The following is an 8,700-nucleotide window of genomic DNA, read 5'->3' as shown; positions in this document are numbered from 1 at the left end:
CACCCCACCCCCCCTCTTTTTTTTAAATCTTCAGTACACTGGCCTGGTCGTTGTTGCCAGTGACAGAAATGTCTGGATGCAAATGTGAAACCCAGACCTGCCAGGTGGCCGAGTAAGAGGGCAAAACTGAATTCTGGTACATAGTATGTTTGCACCCTTCCCGGTCTCCAGCGATCAGCTCAGTGAACATGGGGAGCAGCCGCAAATCGCTCTGGCTTCTCTAGGTCAATTTAAGCATCATTTTCTTTTCAGGTATGCGTGGTGCTGTCTCATTGTCGTGTGCTTTCAGAACTCCGGGAGGGGATGGGAGGGACATGGGGAGAGGGGCAGTTTACAGGTGAATGTTTTAAGACTTAAACGTGTGCAAGGACTTCAAGGCCTATGGCATCATTTTGAGCTTTTTTAGCGGATGAGTGTGAAGACACCTGCAATTGTGGTTGCACTGAAGGGAGCTGGCCATTTTGGTGTTTCTAGATTGTGCAATAAGTGGCAGATTATTTGCAAAAGTTGCTCCTTTCTAAGTTATTCTTGGCATGTTTTATAGGGATCTGTTGTGCTTTTATGTCTTTAAGGTCCTGTGGTATACGGCACACCAATTTGTTTATAATGGAACATTATGCTTTGGACCAGTTTTATCTCTGTCGTGCACCTTGTGCTTTCACTTAGTGTCTCAACTAGGCATTTTGCACCATTTGTGTTTAGTGACAACGAAGCTATATAGAGCTGTACAAAGGGGTGATTCGACGTAACATTAGTTCATTGTACGTTTGTATGCTGAACTGATGTAGGAGCCAGGCCATTGTTCTGTGTTTTTTTAACTGTGCATGATATATTTTAAGGTATTTTATGTACATGGCCAAGAACGCACAAGATTTGTCTTTCGACGAAGTGTTATTTTTTCTGTGGTGTTTAGTTAGTTTGCTTTATGCAGTTGCAGATTTTAAAAGTACATGCACGAAGCGCACATGAAATGCACAGCATGCAGTGGTAGCACACCCTCTACAGTGTGTTTTTGTTTTCCCATCTCCATGCTGTTTTTGAAGTTTAGGGGCATGTATTATTTAAGAGTATTGTTTCTGGGATCTAAGTTGAAGCTACAAGTGGCCCTTTTCGCTCTGTAGAGGCAAGCCTTTTTCTGTTGGAAGACATGGCTGTGGCAGAGGAGTTATATGCCTGCTAGTTGCTGTAATATCGGCTACATAATACACAGGAAGATGTTCGGCGTATAAATATTTCAGTTCAGATGAGCCAGTCTGTTATACACAGATTTTCATGGACTCATTAACCATTTTTATCTGTAGCAATTATATTTTACAGAGAAGAATAAATACAGCAAAGAGGTTTTACCTTTGTTACATCACCATACCCAATTTCGGCTCCTTGTGCACTTTGTAGGCCAGTGGACTTTGTGTTTGTTGCTCACAGTGGTCCAACGATTCATTATCTGCACCACTTTCATTGTACACTGACCATTTCTATGATCATACAAGTTGAATGATAGCTCGGTGGGGGCTCCTGGATGTAGTCAAAATAGGGCATACTAACAGAGTAGCTTTACATTGTGAATCATATGTTTCATTTTCCCAAATAAGACATGAGCTTGCATTCACATCGACAGCAAAGGTTGGAAGTGCTTGGAATTATGTAGAAAGTGGTGAACATAGGACCTTTGGGCCTGATTGTGATGGCAGACCACGTCTTGCAATGTAGTACACCCTGTACAAAAATATGCATTACAGTCATCTACAACTGATGTGTGAAGTCCTCTCATTTTTCTTTCTTACATGGGGCCCTTATAAGAGGGCCACTTGGCACATAGGTCCCTGCTAGCTTGGCTGATGCATCACAAGTTTTTTTTTTATTTTGACATCCTAGGCTGCAGGTTGACACTCTGGCTTCTTGACACTTCTGATGTGGACTAAAGGGAAGTGCTCAGAATTTTGTGGTCAGTCCACAAGAGTTAATGTCAGTATGGCTTTTGGTGTCTTAAGTTTGATGATTTAGCAGTACAGTAAAAGCTCGTGAATTTGGATTTCACAGGACCGGGAAAACTGTCCAAATGAACCGAATGCCGAATTAACGAATGAACAGGGAAAACAACATTTAAAATCAAGCTGCAGAAGCATACCTTAATTTGTTGAAGTATTTTGTATTTGTCGTCTGCGTTTTCGCGCATATTCCGGCTGACATCACAATTTTTCTTTAACTGTTCCAAATGGCCAACAGCATGCAAGCTGTCGGGAGTGTTCAGGCAAGCGTCCTCTAATATTAATAGCGCCTCCGAGACTTCCCGTGAGGTGCGATGAGGTCGCGGCTGTATCTCCTCGCATGATTCTTCGTCGGAATCGTGGTCTTCATGGGCGCCCGTGACATCATTAATAATCTCTTGATCGGTCAGGAGACCACTCGTGGCGACACCATGATCAATCGTGATGTAGTCCTGAAAGGTCACATCTGTGGGAAGGACAGCATCGAAAGTCGGGCAGTCATCATCGGTGGACTCGGTCGGTGGACTCTGCCGCTTTTTCGGCGTTGCCATCACTGTAGCGCACGATGGTGGTGGCATGAAATTACGGTCACAATGGAAGAAAAAGAGAACTCCGCAAGAAGAGATGGTTCCGACACAACAACACAAGGGAAAATGGTGTCGGAGGTGCTGAGTGGAGAAGAAAGAAGACGCCGACGTTCGGTGACGCTGCGATCGCCCCCACGAGTTGATGATGATGGCGATGCCACTCAGTTTTCGGTTTCACTCCAGTGGTGCCAGCGCTGCTTTATCACACTTTTGTGTAGCAGCAGCCGTCAGCATTTGTCCGAATTAAGCGGTGCGGAGCCAAATTCCGACGAAATAACGAAGGTTTGGTCTCATAGATTGACATGCACTTGGCCGGGACCAATAGAGCCGTCCGAATTATCCAAATTTCCAAATTAACGGCTGTCGAACTAACGAGCTTTTACTGTACTATAATGTGGCCATGAGGCATATGGAGACATCCCTTTGTGAGCTCTGTTTCTTTATAATACATAAGAAGGCAGAATTACCTATGCTTGCCAACAGGTATCAACACCTAGTAATAACTTGTGCACACTCACGAAGTTTGGCACAACCAAATGAATCCAATTAACATTTCGGCTAAGGAAAGCATATGGGACATTACTTGTCCTAACTGTACTGTGTAGTAATTATATGACATAGATTGAAATTATTTAAAGTGAAGGAAAAATCACCCTTTCCATCAGTGCAATCCAATCTACAACCCTTAGAATTATTTCCCCTATGCTCTACCAATAGAGCTACAATGGAACGCGCTGTCTGCTCATTTTGGTGGGTATTTTTGTGCTTATAATCTCTGGAAGCATTAGCCAGTGCCACTCGCAGCCAAAATAACGATTTTGCCACACTTTTCTTTATTTTTAAAATTTTATTTATTTATTCTCGGAAAGTATCGCATGGTTCGTGATATTTGCACATGGCAATAGCTCACCAATAAATTCTCTTCTTTTGTTCATTCTTCAAGTTTTATCATCTTCTTTAGGTGCGAATTATGATTCATTCTGCAAATGCATCAAATTCATATGGCATGATTTTAAGACAGCAAGTATGTTCCAAGAAAGCAAATGAAGGAATGTTTTTTTTTTCATCTTTTAGCAATTTGTGTTAATTTGAATGAAAGTAAGTAACTAATTATTCTGCAATGAGTCAGCTTCAATCCATGTTTAAGAATAATCAACCATTAGGCCTGAAATGCATGCACAGTTTGTTATCTGATTTTATTCATTTTGAGCAAATAAAAAATTTCTGTAGACGTTAGTCATGGAATGCGGCACGTCGAACGTGGTAGAGCCTCCACCAAAATGTGTGCAACAAAATGCAGCACTATGAAGTTAAATGAGTGTGAGTTGTCTACTCGGGATGCCTGCCCAAATGTGCTCACAGCGTCGTGGTGCGTGAGGTGCCTCTGAAGTTAATGTGTACTACACAGTGCATTGAAGAGGTCATACTAACGTGAAAGTGCGATTTTCAATTTAGAGTGCTACTTACCAAAGGAGTATTGTGTCCTACATACATGACATTTGCTTAGTTATCAGAAGACCATGTTGCCTATTTACCATTAACACACAGTACTAGAAGTGTCAGTCCTATCGGTCTGCTTGGCACTTCAATGAAGGACTGTTTTTATGAACAAGAATTCAACATTGTAAGATTAATTGACCTTTGCTATGCTATACTGAGCTAGCGATGGTACCTCTCTTACATTCACTATCACGCTCCACTCATGACCATAGAGTTCCGGCTTATTTCTGGGGTAGTTAAGGTGGGATTCATAAGCTGGCACCAATAAAGGAAGACAGTGAATGAGAACTGTCTGTCCAGTACACCATTCATTGCGTTCCTTCTAGCTGTCTTTCTTGTATGTCAGTCATCGTGGTAGCCTGCTAGCTCGACTAGTCAACAGTGGTGAAGTTTTTTTTAAGCATTTCCCCGTGATTTGTTGTCATAATGGAAAGGTTAAATGAACGAAAGATATTGAAGGATGAATAGGGATGGGAAGGCAGCCGAGGATGGCAGAAAGTTATATAGAGCGATCAAGTGTTTTCAGAAAGGCTAGCCAGAGGGAATTTGGACCAAAAAAGGATGGACTAGATTCTACTACATTACAAAACCATGTAGTAGTTTGTAGCCACTGTGCTGACCTGATGACAAACGATATTTGTGCAAGCAACAGATACGTTCAGCATGTGAAGAGTGGTTTCATTCAAGTTTGGGGATCAAGTATGCAGCATCGCACTGCCTTACTCGTGTTAGGCAGATTGAACTGCAATAGAGGAATGGGGTGTTTTGTTGTGATATTTCATTGAACTGTTGGAACATGATGAACAATACAAGGTTTCTAATGTAATTTTTTAACTATCCGCATTGGCTTTAGGTACATTTAGTTGACTTTAGGTACAGTTAGTCTCTTCGAATCTGTAATATTGCACTTGGGGTACGTGCTGTAAATATCCAAACTGCATATCATAGAAAAGCTTCATGAAAACAAAAGAAACTGTGATGCAAGTATTACCAGCACTGAAATGCACACGAGAAAGTCGGGGCATCTAAGCAATTCATGAGTGTAAACATGAGAGCATTACTTGTCGCAGAGTATTGATATAAAATGTTGCTGAGCCTCATAGATGAATTGTGTCAGATTGGTTGTTCAGTTGCTTGGGCCTTGCTTGCCTTTTGAGTTGTTGGAGATTAGGAGGGGGCTTCGGTGCCTCCCTATTATATTAATGTATGGGGCTGACTTCTCCCTCCCCTGATTCACATTATCCCCTCCCTATTATGTCAATGTGTGTGGCTAACCTTGACACAGGCACACTCCTATGGTGCAATCTGTTCAACTGTCTATAAATTTGAAATTTGTACACCCATGTGCACATCCTCTTACGGACAGTAACTTGTGCTTTGCTTTCCTGCTGCCATGACCTTTAGATGATGGTAGTCACCCAACGAGACAAGTAATGCTCTCAGTCATGTTTAAAAAACAAAAAGAATGCACTGAGCATTGTGGGGCTTTTACGTAAAAGCAAGAAATTTTGCTTCCTAAAATCTGAATGGCAAACTCTATGCAAAATGGCAAAAACGTGCTCAAGGTATGACGCGTGCGTGACGTAACTTCTTTCCTCACCCCTCCCTAAGGTGCCTCCATGCGAGCGGGGGCAAGCGCATCAAGGCACCCTACCCCTCCCTGCTCAGCTTCCAGCGTGCTCGTCCGGACGAAAGAAGAGAATCAAAGCATGCGACAAATCTGCGGCTCCACTCGCATTTGGCAGTTTTTACAATTTTTTTTTTTTGCGGCTTAATGCAGTCACTCCTCGGTTACCCCAAGTGTCGCAGGGCCCTTTTTAGCTACACAGGTAGAGATAGCGACAAGGAAATAAGGTCGCGTCACAAGGGCTGACTTAGCTGTTTGCGGCAACAGCGTTCGATGCAGAGAGCGTCTGCTAGCTGGGCACCGCGTTGGTGTAGATGCATGGTCGAAATAAGTTTGAGCGAACGCCGGCGCAGGCGGAGGAGAGAAGAGTTGGCGTTACTTTTATTCGGGGGCTTTATGAAGCCTGATCAGACCCCGCCCCTTAAATACGTCACTGCGGACTATATCCGAGATATCAGGTCGTGCGTTCTGAGCAGCCACTACCCGGAAATTTAAACTCACTACTAACAGAACGCCAGAAAACTGATCTCAAGATATGTTATTGCCACTGTAGCTTCTCCTCCCCTCCTTAGAGCAATGCAAGGGGATGTGGAACTCGGCATGGGCCATCTTACACAAGATGTGTTAGAGGGGTAGTAGTCTACGAGATTCCTCTTACATGTGACCATTCTTATATAGGATAGACAATATGTTTGAATGAGCGCTTAGGCAGCACGATCGCAATGTTGAGCAAAATTAAGAAGGCTAAAATTTGCTAAGCATATTAGGAATCACCCTTCAAGCTTTTGTGGACCACGCTTTTTTGACGTGTGAGTCAGAACTTCTCATCGCTCTCTTCAACTTCTTGACCTCTTTTATAATCGTTGCTTCATTAAAGAAGCTCTCTTTGTCTACGGACCGATTCGTTCTCTCTGCCCTGCAGAAATAATGCACACCCGTAAATGTCCAGCTCCGATATAACGAGGGCAAATTACTGCTGGGTTCGAGTACTTGCTCCACTCCGTCTTGCACTCGGTTGGCTCCAGCATCAGGGGCTGCCAGCGCAGAACTGTACGTGAGCTGTCGTACTACACAAGCACGAGGCCTGGGCGTTCGCATGAAGGCTCTAGCATCAGTGTTGTCTTTTGTGGTTATTCCAAAGCTGGCTGCTTGTTCACGCTACGTGGGAGTCGACGTCTGTGTATTATCGTTGGCAGATGAAGCGCGAGCAAGTAAGGAATAACGAGGACGCCTTATCGTAATGTTTTCACCACTTCGTGTGACGTCGGTAGTATTCTGACTCGTGTTCAGCTTTGACATACCGGTACGTTGCGGACTGGCGGCGCACGGTGGTACTTCGAGTTATTATAAGAGGCTATTTTGTACGTTCTTAATTTTGAGTGAATTGTAAAAAGCAGAAAGAAAAAAATATTGCATGAACGAATCGAGGAGATGCTTTTAACATAATCTGTAATTCTTTCCCTGCTGTGGTTGCAGAGAGGGGATCAGCGTGTGTACGTCAGAGGCGTAGGCAGAAATTTTTTCATGGGAAAGAGCACCTTCTCTATAGGAGGTGTGGGCTGGCATATGTGGTCGAGTGTCTATTTGTACTCTGTATGTCACGGCAAAAAAAGGTGGAGGAAGGAGAGGGGGTGCATAGGCCCGGTCTGCCACATCCTGACAACACCACTGTTACACGCGTTGCTAAGAGAGGCAGCCTTGGTGAAGACAATTCCCGAAGAAGGACGTAATAGTTGTTGAAATTTAACGTTTCAAAACCGCTATACGATTATGAGAGGCGCAGAATTGATGGCCGCTGAAAATTTCGATTATCTGGGGTTCTTTAACGTGCACCTATATCTAACACAGGCGGCGGCATTTTCGCCTCCACCGAAAATGCGACCGCCATGACCAAGACTCAATCCCGTGACCTGTGGTGCAGCAGCCGAGTGTCTTACACAGACCACTGTGACGGGTCAAAGAAGGACCTAAGCCCCAAAGAATAGCAGCTGGTAATATCGGAGTTTTACGGTTGAAAAACACAGAGGTGCTCCGAACACAGGTTCACTTTATTGGCAGGCAAAAGAAGAAGGAGAAAAAGGTCGACAACTGAAAGACTACAGATTGGCAAGCTCAGAGTGGCACGTCCTTGAAGTCGGTAGAATCCTCCAGTGCCAGCTCGGCGGCAGTCACGGTAGTCGACCAGTCTTCCTCCTCGGAGCGCAGTGCATTGTAGTAGTCTTGCACATCAGCGTCTTCATCAGCACTCTTCTTCGCCATCCACTGTGCATGAACCCACGATGCGAGCTGGTTAATGCGCCCCAGGGCAATGCCGTAGAGGCTTCGCCTTCCACTTTGTGTGACCGCTGTGCGGGATCGGAGCTCGTCGTGTATGCGCGTGAACAGCCCGAATAGGCCTGTGCTCCTCGATGAGCGCCGACTAGGCTTACCGACCGGCGCACCTCTCTTCGCCGGCGGATCACCCCGACTCATCTGTTCGTGTACTTGGAGGATGGCTACAGTAGGCGGCCCTCCGCGTGGCTCCAAGTATTTGACGTCTGGTGAGCGGTCGCCCATGTCTGGTCTTCAAGGAAATTCACCAGGGTGTGACCGAGGAAGTGCAGTCAGGAACTGCCGGTGACGATGCGTAAAGCCTCTCATGATCTCGTGAGAGAATGATAGTGATTGTGACCTTAGTGTCTGTGGAACATAACCACAGTGAGGGATTTTTCATGGAATCTGGCAAGGTTTGTAAAAGTGAGTCTGTAAACTTATATAAAGAAAAGAAATATTTAGGTGATATTTAAGTGATATGAGGAAAATAATAGAATAACCATATTTAACCTTTTGAGACTTTTTATGTGAAAAAAAAATGAATGCTGCTTAGTACTTTGCTAATCAGGTAATGTGCATACAAGCTTCAGATAATTTGCTTCCACTGTGTATAATTTGTAGCTTCAGCATAAGTAGGTGTCGCCCTGCCGCAATGGTCTAGCGGCTAAGGTACTCGGCTGCTGAC

The sequence above is a fragment of the Rhipicephalus microplus genome, chromosome X, assembly GCF_043290135.1.
Source record: "Rhipicephalus microplus isolate Deutch F79 chromosome X, USDA_Rmic, whole genome shotgun sequence".
NCBI lineage: Eukaryota > Metazoa > Arthropoda > Arachnida > Ixodida > Ixodidae > Rhipicephalus > Rhipicephalus microplus.
This window is presented reverse-complemented; position numbering follows the sequence as displayed.